Raw genomic sequence first — 11,010 nt, 5'->3', positions numbered from 1 at the left:
ACCTATATTGTACTAAACTTTTTCAGTTTTAAATTTTCATGAGCCATGGCCGAAATATATTTTATAGCATTTTGGACACTGGATTCAAATTTTAGGGGCAAAATTAAATTTCAATTCGGAAAACTTCATCGCATCTTCTCACAGAAGCCTCATCCTCCTCCAACCAAGTAACTTAAAAACTTATAGTCTCTCACGAAATAAAATTTATATTTCGGCTATTAATTTTTCTTTATAAAGGAAAGGGTCAATTCAATTACTTACTAGCGGCAGGATGATAACCGAAAACGAATCCAAGGTGTTATACTTAGATTATTAAATTTCACTAAATTTCAGTGCAAAAACTCGGAGGAGGGACTAAAATGGCAACGGGGTATCGCTTTTGCTTTCTCACTGCTTTACCGTTACCACCAAAGTAAAAAAATAAATTTAATGACGCCGTTGAGTAAAGAGTTAAAAGTAACGATAAATAGCTCACAAATAAAAACCTTTTAATTACTATTTTTCTTGGCAACGGCAAACATTAGTAGAAATGGCTAAAAAGGTCAGAACTTGAACGCTTGAAGAAAGGTTTATTAATTTCATTGAATAGCATTCCAGTAAATCGAGAATTAGTCATCCATTTGCTAAAACCATCACTTACCATACAAAGCTTACGAAAGGACATCAATGAAGCAAAAGATCATTTTCGGGAACAAAGCCAGAAAGATACAAGGATAGCCGGTTGCTGTGCAAGTAGCACAAAATGTTCCGACAATGGTCTAAAATAAATACAAAAAGTTTTTTTTTTCAAATTAGTGTCATTTTTTTACTGCGTGATAAAATAAATAATCTAACGAAAAAAGGAACTTAGAAAAATTCGACAGTCACAGTAAAATAGGCAAGAAATTGTAAAAAAAAATGACTGAAAAACAAAAAAAAATCAGTTTTTTTTTCACAGAATTTCTTTGAAGTTGTAGTGTTTAATTTGCAAATGGCGCTTAAAAAACTCCACAAACAACTTTACTTAAGAAAAACCAAGTTTTAAAGGCCTAAATTGAGCAAAAATAGGCTATTGTGAGCCTGTTGACTCGCATTATTCGCTCGAAATTGGACCAAAAATCAAAAATTTCAAAAGGGTTTTTCACGACACGAAGAAAAAATTTTCAAATTTTTTTAAAATGTTTTCAGAATTACAATTGAAAGGGCTTTCATATATAATATAACACTCGACCCATTCCGATGATTATTTGTCGAACCCGAATTTGCGAGGGAAGCAAAAAAAGAGAAAAAACTAAATGGCCAGAACAAAAAAAATGCATGAAAGTACTGTAAATTAGGACTTTAAACCTGATTTTAGATAATTTTTGTGATTTTTTTAAATCGTTCATACCATAATAGAAAGTGTCTTATAATAATATATCATTCAACCTATTCCCATAATTGTTTGTGGCATCTGGTTTTGCGTTGGAAAATAAAAAGAAAAACTAAAACAACCAAACACGAAGTTCCTCCCCATTTTTCAAATGGTTGGACCACTAAATGCGAACACTGAAAAACAACAAAAAATACATGAGCTCCCGGAAGCCAACCAATCCAAATCACAAAATGGAGCTCCGATTGCTGTGCAAGTAGCACAGAATGACGCGGTCGCAGTATTTTTAACAAAGAAGTTCGAAGAATAAAAAGTCAAATATTCAAATATAAAATTTCCAAATAACTTCAATCTGCATTCGTTTGTTTATTATAATAGAAGGGTACATGAATAAGATAAAGCATCGCAAAAATTGACAATAATTGTGAAAAAAAGACAAAAAAATTGCGCAGCGAAATTTGGTCTCAATTTAGTCTGAAAAATAAAGTTCAGATCATTTTGTTTCAACACTTAGAGAACTTGTATCTTTTGGAACCCAAATCACTGACTTTAGGGCTTTAATATGACACCACATTTGACCCATTGTGATTTTTCGACAACCAATGAAAATCAGAAGATAAAAACACACTATTCGTTCCAAATATTTGGTAAAGAAGTCGAAAAAAAGATACAAAAAGGAATTATTATTCATACACTTGAAATAATTAGATTACCCCAAAAATTCATTCAAGAATTGTTTACAGAAAAAAGTATTTTTACAGAAAACTATTTTCATGTGAGCTCAAATTTAGGAAGCACGTCAAAAACAATTACTAAAGTTGACACAAAAAAGCATTTGAAACATCCGCAGCACAAGCATGATTGAATTAAGCATGATCGAAAAAAACTTGTTTTCAAACAATGAATACCAAATAAAAAAAAATGAAAAAAAAAAATATTAGTGCAAGTTTTGCACAATAGTTTAATATTTTGAAAATCTTTATTGTCAAATAAGCGCTAAAAGAAACATCCAAAATAAGTTTTTGGGCCTAAAATGACAAAAAAAGTTAATTACCAAATAACGAACGTTGCTCGATCGAGTTTTTTGCTCGAAAATGAACTAAATATCAAAAATTTTAAAGCAGTTTTTCTCAACACTTGGAAAATTTCAAAAAACTTTTAGAGCCCTTTGAATCACGACTTAAAGGGCTTTAATTTGACATACCACTCAATTCTCTCCGATGATTATTTTTGGTAACTGATTTTGCGTGGAAAACACAAAGAAAAAAACTAAAACTTAAAGTTCTCCCCATTTTCAATAGTCGGAATTGAGACGAGCACCAATAGGCCGAAAACAAAGAATCCCGCCAGGACCAACCTCATATTTGTTTAGCAATAGCCAGATGCGTTACCTTAGCGCCACGTACGTAATGAAACATTGAAAAAATGACTGTCTAAGTTCAATTTCTGCCTGAATTGACCATTCTGTTAGAAAAGCAGACGGGCAAAAAACTAGTAGCTGATTGTAAACCTTTATAGCAAAGACGCAAATCAAAAACTTCGCTTGAAAAATAAACCAGGATTTTCCAGCTGAAACCGGTTGCTGTGCAAGTAACACTAAAATTTCCAAGCACAACCATATATTATCGATTTTCAACAAGAAAACGGTTTTCGCTCGCTTCTTTTGCTGGAAATGAGATTAAAACGCGAAAATTTCCAACCGGTTTTTACTCGACACAGTGAATTTTATTGTCGTTCGAATCAAGTCTTAAAGGAATTTAATATATCTCGCTCGATCCATTCTGAAGATTAGTTGCCTGATTTTGCGTGCAAAAATGAAACCTAAACCGAATAAAAAATTCCATCTCACTTTCAGTTTGTGGAAAATAGAAACCCAAGGCCCGAAATCACCTCTAAAAATTGGCAATAACTCCTTTTAAACACTCAAATGTAGCTGTAATCACGCTTACGGCCCTAGATTTCATTTGAAATCTTAACCAATTCTTTCATTCCGGTACAAACTATCTAAAAAAATAAACTACAACCGATGTTCCTAGAGTTGAGCTTGTTAGACAGCTATGTAATCAATCAGTTTCGTCTCAAACAAAGCGCTCACATTACCATATTCATTGCTGAATTAACAGCTTGTTTTGACTGCAACTTTTTGGCTCAAAATCAGAAGAAAATTAACTTTTCATTAACTTTTTTAAAAAGCAGATCGTGACCGCTAAAGAGAGACAAATCCCGAAGCCCGGTTTCTCGATTGAACAAACGGTTTTTCCACAGCGGTTCTTTAGATTGAACCCGAAATCTCAGATATGGGAGGGTGCCTTCCGAGAAATTTCGAAAAATTCGACTTTTCCGAGGGCGATAACTTTTTGCGTTAAAAATAAGAGACTCCGGTAAAACAGTGGAGCTTCCCATAAACCATAACCTTCATGAAAAAAACATTTAATCTCCATCTCAGATTTGGGAGTTTATTTCGAGAAAAGTCAAAAAGATTCAAAAAACGGTCAAAAAATCTGAAATTTGGCTACTCCGAGGGCCATAGGTTGAAATGAAAATTAATTTTGGGTTAGCGGCTTAAGCAAAGGAGCTTTTGAAATCCGTTCTTAACTTTAAAACTTAAATCCAAGATTTGGTAGGGTTGTTTTTGAGAAAGCGAAAAATAATCAAAAACATGGGTCAAATAAATGTTCTCCATACAGACTTTTTCGAAGGCTGTATACAGAGTAACACAGTAAAAAGCGACTGGGGAGAATGCAGGCACACAGAGGATTAGGTGATAGTTCCTCTGATACCCGTTTTTTCAAAATTGCTTGAAATTTTTGAGAACTGAAATTTTTTGCTAAAACAGAAAACATGTTCCCAAGCAGCTCAAAAAAGTAAAAGAAAAAGCCAAAAGTAAAGAATACATTTTCAAAACAAACTGTTTTTATCGAACAGGATTTCTAGGCAAACATACCAAGCAAGACAATTAAATTCTATTTTAGCAACGGAACAAAACTTACGAGGCGGAAACAAAGCCGACGATCTTTGAGCAGACACCAGTTGAGCCAAATAAAATTGATTATACAAAAAACTTTTAAAAGTTTCGAGTCTCCCTTGAAACTAGAATGAACAACACTTGCAACTACTATGTACAGCACAATAAAAATTCGTGATGGGACAAATAAGTCGAGAAAACTCAAGTAGATAAACGAAAGTCCGACAAATGAACTTTTACCGGAAATTTTTTTTCGATTGCATACTGAAAAAAAACAAGGTCCGGCCAGGAATCATACCGCAGAACTCAGGTTTCAAAGACGATGGCCAAGTGCGAAGGAACCTGGAAGTTGTTAAGATTAAGAAAAAAAAGCAAGTTAAAAATTTGTTGTTAAAAAGTTGTAAACGGGGGAAAAAAGTCGTATTCCCGATTACAAGACACTTGCTTTCGCAAATGTAATTCTTGGCGACTTTTTCGACGAAGCTTCAAGATCAGTTTCATGTGAAGGTGAATAACTTGTGCTCACCAATCAATTCTGATGCAAGTCAACTTCTATATCTGCAATAAATGAAATCAAATACGAATTAAATTGGAAAGGTCAAGTGCAAACAACAGAAGAACTTCTTTAGGCTGCATAAAACTAATCAAACATCCGCGTGAACTAAAATAATGTGAGCCAATTTAGTAATTCGCTCAAGTCAGAATTAAGTAACCATTTTTGGGCGGTGAAATGATATCAAGGTTACACAAAACCCCCGGGCGGATAGAAATGAAAACCTTTAAGCTTTCGACTGCCATGACATTTACTTCCTTGCTAATTGTGGCTGATTCTATGTCCAATAATGCGGAGTGACATTTAGCCGCTATGTTTAGAATATAATGACGAGAACTTCCGGCATAATATTCGTGATGTAACCCAAAACTTTAAGCAAAGGAGTTAAAAATTGCAGCTGGACTGTTGATTAGCCTGACAAAATATTATAAAACTATTCCAGAATTGATAATAAATTGGTAGCGTCTATCGACTATTATCTTAGACTTGTTCAAACCAACTGCAGCTCCAACGTTCAAATAAGATAAAATTTTAGTCACCGTCGATTTGAATGAAGAAACACATAATACAAAACAAAAATGATGCAATTTATTTGATGCAACGAAGTGAAGTGGTTATGAGCTTTATGATAATTATTTAACTTCTTTTACGTCAGCTGAACGCACGACGATTGTTAGAAAAAATAGATGGCAGCAGTGAGTGCAACACAGTTTGAACGGGGTGTAATTATGTTTGCATCAAGCTTATGAGAGGAGGGTCCGTTATCAACTTTAACACGACCCTTATGGTGGAAAACATCAGAGAAAAAAAACGTTTGTTCACTTTTGGCAGGGAAAACTTGAACAAAATGAGGGATTAAAAGGAGGCATCTTGAGATGTAGGGAAAATTTAACCCGACTTTAATGGGCTGCAGACACTGGTTTACGGAAAATTAAAAGCATAGCGGGGAAAGATGTATTGGGCAACGTTCTCATTGAGAATTTGTGGGTTTAAACAGAAGAGCGAATAGTAAAAATGGTATCAGGAGTTGATAGGAAAAAAACGGCGGGCCCAAGTTAATTGAAGCAGCAAAAACAGCACTAATAAAACGCCAATACAGCAGCACGATAGAAAAAAACGGGAAGAAAAACAGAGCAAGAGAAATGAAGGAGTAAAGTGCACTTTCTTCTTTCTATCATACAGAGCAAAGCAGAGAATTATGCAAACAGCACTGCCGTTATAGTTATACTCCACGGTTCTGGTCATAAAGAGGGAAATATTGGTAAGTCTTGACAGTTCAGCTCAGTTCAGTGTAGTTGAGCCGCCACAAAATACAACTAACTGCATTATGCCACCAGGAGTCGAGTAGACCGTTAGGCGCACGAAGGCAGTTTAAACACAACACAAAACTACACAGTAGTAGCAGCAGCACTGCACAACAAGAGCAAGTAGAATATGTATGATACACAACAGAACAGACATGTATTGCACCATTTTAGACCAATTTTATTATTTCCTCTGCCTGCCGTTTTAGAGCGAAGTCCCGCTCGCTACCGGCAAGCCACGCAGCAGCACCTATTTCCCCCTTCCCTCCCTTTTCCCACCGCCATTACGTAATTTCATTTTGCAACCAGCCAAGCTTATATAGTCAAATCTGCCGAGGTACCATTACCGCACCAATCGAACACCATGCCAATTGCGTTTTCCCGTTGCTATTAAAAGTGAGAGCTGCTTCAGAGCTGCATTTAGCACTCAAGACATTAAACCTACAAGGGTTACAGCCAAACTTGGACATTTCAATCGATGTAATAGCTCGATTTACATTGTACCATAACAAGATGCCCGACCCTTCATTAAAAACATTTTAAAGTTCTTCTCAAATAGATGAACATGATGATGCTGCAAAATGATTAATATTCAAAAAATACGCCTAATATCTTCAATCACTTGATGATAACAAACAAAAAGAGCCTCCAAGGACCTTTAAGTTGGCCATATGTTGGTTCATAATTTGCATCAGATCAAGGTATGGGCGGTGTCAGGTTCGAAAAAATTGCCTAGCTAGTACAAAAAAATCTATAATTTGCAAGATTAAAAGAGACTAGATGCCTTGAGGCCCCGCGGCTTACAGTCTTCGTCTAGACCTTTCTTTTAGCAAAACTTGCCACAGGCAGGGAGGGCGCTGGCCTTCACGAGGGCTGACAAATGAGCTAGGGGTTTGTGCGCTAGGCTGAGCAGATAAAAAAGAGTGACCAAATGTACTAGTCGCACCATTTTCAATTACATTTCTATTCAATCATATCAAGCCATTTTTTCCTGCTGCTATCCTCGTGGCAGAAAGTCCCGCTCATAGAAAATTTTCAACCTATCAAAACCCTTCAAAAAGTCCAAAACTTTGGCTGAATCGTCTCAACAAATATTTCCGATATTCTTGAACACAATTTTGGGTGAACAACCAACTTTTACTTGTCCATCTTCTAATGTTCTCTTTAAGTCAAAAATATCTGCTTTTGGGTACGTCGTCTTTTAGAGGCATCCACTCCAGGATGCATTTACTGCAACAATGATTCTCTTAAAAAGAGCAGTAGCGGTTTAAAAAAGCTACATCAAGCACTGACAAGCAAAAGGAAAAAAATAGATTAAATGCCATTTTCTATCTTATTTCTGAACTGTATACCTATTACTCAGCTGGTACATAATCAAAAACACTTAAAGCATATATTTGATACATATTGTGAACTATCAGGAGTTCAGGACAATGCAGCTGTTGTTGTTTAACTTAGAATAGTTGGCCTTGAATAACCTTGAATAAGCAGAAACGTATCCACGTGGTATTGTTGAAGAAAAAATCGATGGAAAAAATTTGCCTTTCAATTATTTTTACTAACTTGAATTCAATCAAATCGAGCACTCTCTAACTACAAAAACTCAACTCCGATTGTTGAAGACATTTATTAGTCCCAGGTTTATTTTTCAGTAACTGATAATCTTCGCTTTAAGTTTCACTGAAATTCAATATCGGGCCCATGATTCTGCGATCTTTATATATGCTGGATGATAGTATCGTTGAAATTTTAGAAAAGTGTTTTTATCAAAATTCTACTTAATATGATCTAGGTCATGGCATCGTTAGCTTAGAAAACTCTAAATTCGGCTGAGATTTTCATTGCCATAATCCGTATCAATAAACCACAATTACCAAACAAACAACGTGCTTTTCCATAAAAATCTGCTTGTCGTTAAAAGCGCAATTAATGAATAACGTTCAAGAGTTTGTTTCGAATTACATTGACTAAAAACTTGTCATTCCAAAAATTTATACAAATCAAAAATAAAAGTATCGAATTTAGCAAAAAAAACGACGAATTCCCTAACTCCTAGAAAAATTAGCACTAAACTACGTAAGGCAGTAAATGCGATCCGAAAATGGCTCCTTGGTTCGAGCTCATGCATTATTCAAGGTATAATGATGAAGACAATTGACGCTTTTAAACACTGAGGCACATTGGAGCAACACTTGCGATAAAACACAAACAAAAAGAATAAAGAATAAGCTGAAAAAATTGAGACGGAAGCAACTGACTCAAAACAAATTTTAAAACTAGAATTTGACTACAAGTTTGACTAGAATGATCTTCATTAAGGAGAAAATATGCAAGAACAAAAAAAGAAACACAATCACTGCCGTTCAGATAGCATTTAAAATCATTTGCCGAGTGACAAATAAGCCATCAATACTGGTAAGACGCCAGTTCAACTGGAAACAGAATGATAACATAGAAAAATTTGAACTATAAAATTTTTCAATCAGAATTTTACGCTCTATTCTTCGAAACGCAAAAAAAAACATATAGTTTTTCATTAGAAACAACGCAAAATGAGGCCATTATACAGATATAGCATGAGTCAAACCTACTTATCAGGAAACGAAAACAAATCTAAACAATATGAATAACACAGAGGCGAAGCGAAGTGTTAATGCGATACCACAGAAAAATAGCATTGCAAGTTAGCAGAGAACAAGGTAAAGAATAGCCAATAAATCAAAAAAAAAAAGAAACCACAAGTATTCAGGATTTGGTCTGGAATGATGTTTTATTTGCTGAAAACGGGTCCCGAAACAAAATCAACGACGTTTTATGAAAATCCGAAAACATTTATCGAGCGGCAACTGAGCCGACAAAACTTGGGTAAAGTTGACATGAAAAAATTTAAAATAAAATTTCTATTAAAAATTAGCATTTTGTGCGATGTAGAGGGTAGCATAAAAATATGTTTCCCTTGAAACTATCCGATCAAATATAAGCCAAAACCATTCAGGCAAAATGAAGTTTTTAGGCGACAAAAAACGAAAATATACGAAATCAAGATTAAAAAAACTACTAACAGCAGATGCAAATCAAAACACTAAAAGCAACAACAATTGAAATTGCGAACGGCATAAGAAAATAATTCTACGTGGCAGTTAAGCCAACAAAGGATTAGCAAAAAAGAGCCGGTAATTTTTTTAATGGAATACTTTCCGTTCGAAAACAAACAGGCACTGTACAATTCGAACCCAGGACCTTTGACGTCCTAGGCGTATTCGTTAACCCAAGACTAAGTGTGCATGCCAAGCAAAAAAATGAATTCATTATGTACAAAGACATTTACGGGAAAAAAGCCTGAACACCGATTGCGAAACCCTAAACACTGATTGCCTAATACCGATAGCGATAAAACAATTATAGGATGAGTGAACCATAATGCACAAAAAATAGCAAACAGAACTTCAAACGATGTAACAATTGCAAAAGGAAGTGGGAAAAGAAAAAACAAGAAGGCATTTTTTTCGTGTTTAGAAATTTTTCAAAAAGGGCCGATTGGGGTTAAATTTAGGCAATGAAAAATTGGTGCCAGAGTCTCAATCGATCTCAAAAATACCACGTTTTTAGAGAGAAAAAAATCGGTAAATAGGCCGACAGAATTGAACCTGACAGCCAATAAGCTGAAACGCCGCCAAAATTTCGTAAAAAAACATGTATTTAGCTTCAAAAATATGTAGCGTGTGCATAGTAGACTAAATAACTTGGAAACTAAACCGAAAGAGATTAGGTCGACAACCGTGAAATCATCAGAAAAAAATAAATGTCAAAAGTCTACAGAGGCGAGCCCGAGCTTCGCACCACTTGCTATACAACAGCCAATAAATCGAAAAAAAAACTCAAAAAGAAAAAAGCCGATGTTTATCAAAACGAATAAAAAAGTATCAAAAACTCACACGAAGACAATAGAAGGTAAAAAAGAATCAGAAGAAAATATCAAGCTCTAAACAAAAGCCGACTAATCAATCCGATAAAAAAAGAACAAAAAAAAATTAAAAAAAAAGACTTGAAAACTACAAAAAAGTTGTTAAGGCCCTATCCCCTTCAATAGAAACAATTTTTTCTCTCATGAAATGAAAAAGTCTAAGGCTAATAAGTCGATATAAAATAGGCCCAAACTTATTAATCCAAGAAGAAAAAGGGAAAACAAAATAAAAAATACTAAAAAACTGATAAAAAGTTGTTTAAGTCTCATCCCCTTCATTACACACATACGTACACATTTTTTCTTATTAAAGGACGCAATATGAGGCCAATGAGCCGAAATGAAATAGGCCAATATTACGAAACCGAGAAAAAAAAATTTAAAAAAATGAAATAAAAAAAGTTGGAAAAAGTGCAAACAACCTAAAAAGCGAACTTCAAATAGGACGTATATTCAAAAAGCCAACATACTCAAAATTTGTCTTTCACAGTTTTCAACAGAGGGGCGACTGCTGCAGTTCAGAGTGCAACGTGCTGAAAATGGAGATATTGAAATTGGAGATCATCCTGAAAAAAGTCTAGTACCTGATTGAAATACTCTCGCAAGGGTAATAATCAAACATACAATAGTTCTAGATATAGCATGCAGTAATAATTAGTGCCCTAACATGCGGTAGTTAAATTTGAATTTTCATGAAATTGAGCATGTCAGCATCGTAAATGATTCAACTGACTTTGTTAAACTAGTTGTTAACCCGAAAAAACTCTACATTCCGATTTAAAAACGATTGCTAATCGCAAGCGTAATTATATTTAAAATTACTTAGGAAAAATTGATGCTTAGCAAAAAAACATGTTGTGCACATTGAGCATG

The 11,010-nt window shown here is 34.7% G+C and overlaps 2 protein-coding genes across 4 annotated transcripts in view; both read right to left on the bottom strand.

The window, feature by feature from the left end:
- Window positions 1-11,010, bottom strand: part of LOC134842330 (uncharacterized) — a 405,874-nt gene that overhangs the window by 321,277 nt on the left and 73,587 nt on the right. The window lies entirely within an intron of this gene.
- LOC134842739 (atrial natriuretic peptide receptor 1-like) overlaps window positions 1-11,010 on the bottom strand; it is a 42,793-nt gene that overhangs the window by 29,763 nt on the left and 2,020 nt on the right. The window contains exon 1 of one of the 3 annotated variants that reach the window (XM_063859217.1): window positions 4,843-6,170. The exons of 1 other annotated variant lie outside the window; for it this stretch is intronic. The gene's annotated coding sequence lies outside the window, so the exon portion shown is untranslated. Of the gene's footprint in view, window positions 1-261; window positions 423-4,842; window positions 6,171-11,010 lie in introns of those variants that run through there. One more of the 3 variants, XM_063859218.1, reaches the window with a different exon arrangement.

Source organism: Symsagittifera roscoffensis, chromosome 3, assembly GCF_963678635.1.
Source record: "Symsagittifera roscoffensis chromosome 3, txSymRosc1.1, whole genome shotgun sequence".
NCBI classification, from domain to species: domain Eukaryota; kingdom Metazoa; phylum Xenacoelomorpha; order Acoela; family Convolutidae; genus Symsagittifera; species Symsagittifera roscoffensis.
Note: the sequence above shows the minus strand (reverse complement) of the source record. Positions and strands in the feature narration are given on the sequence as shown.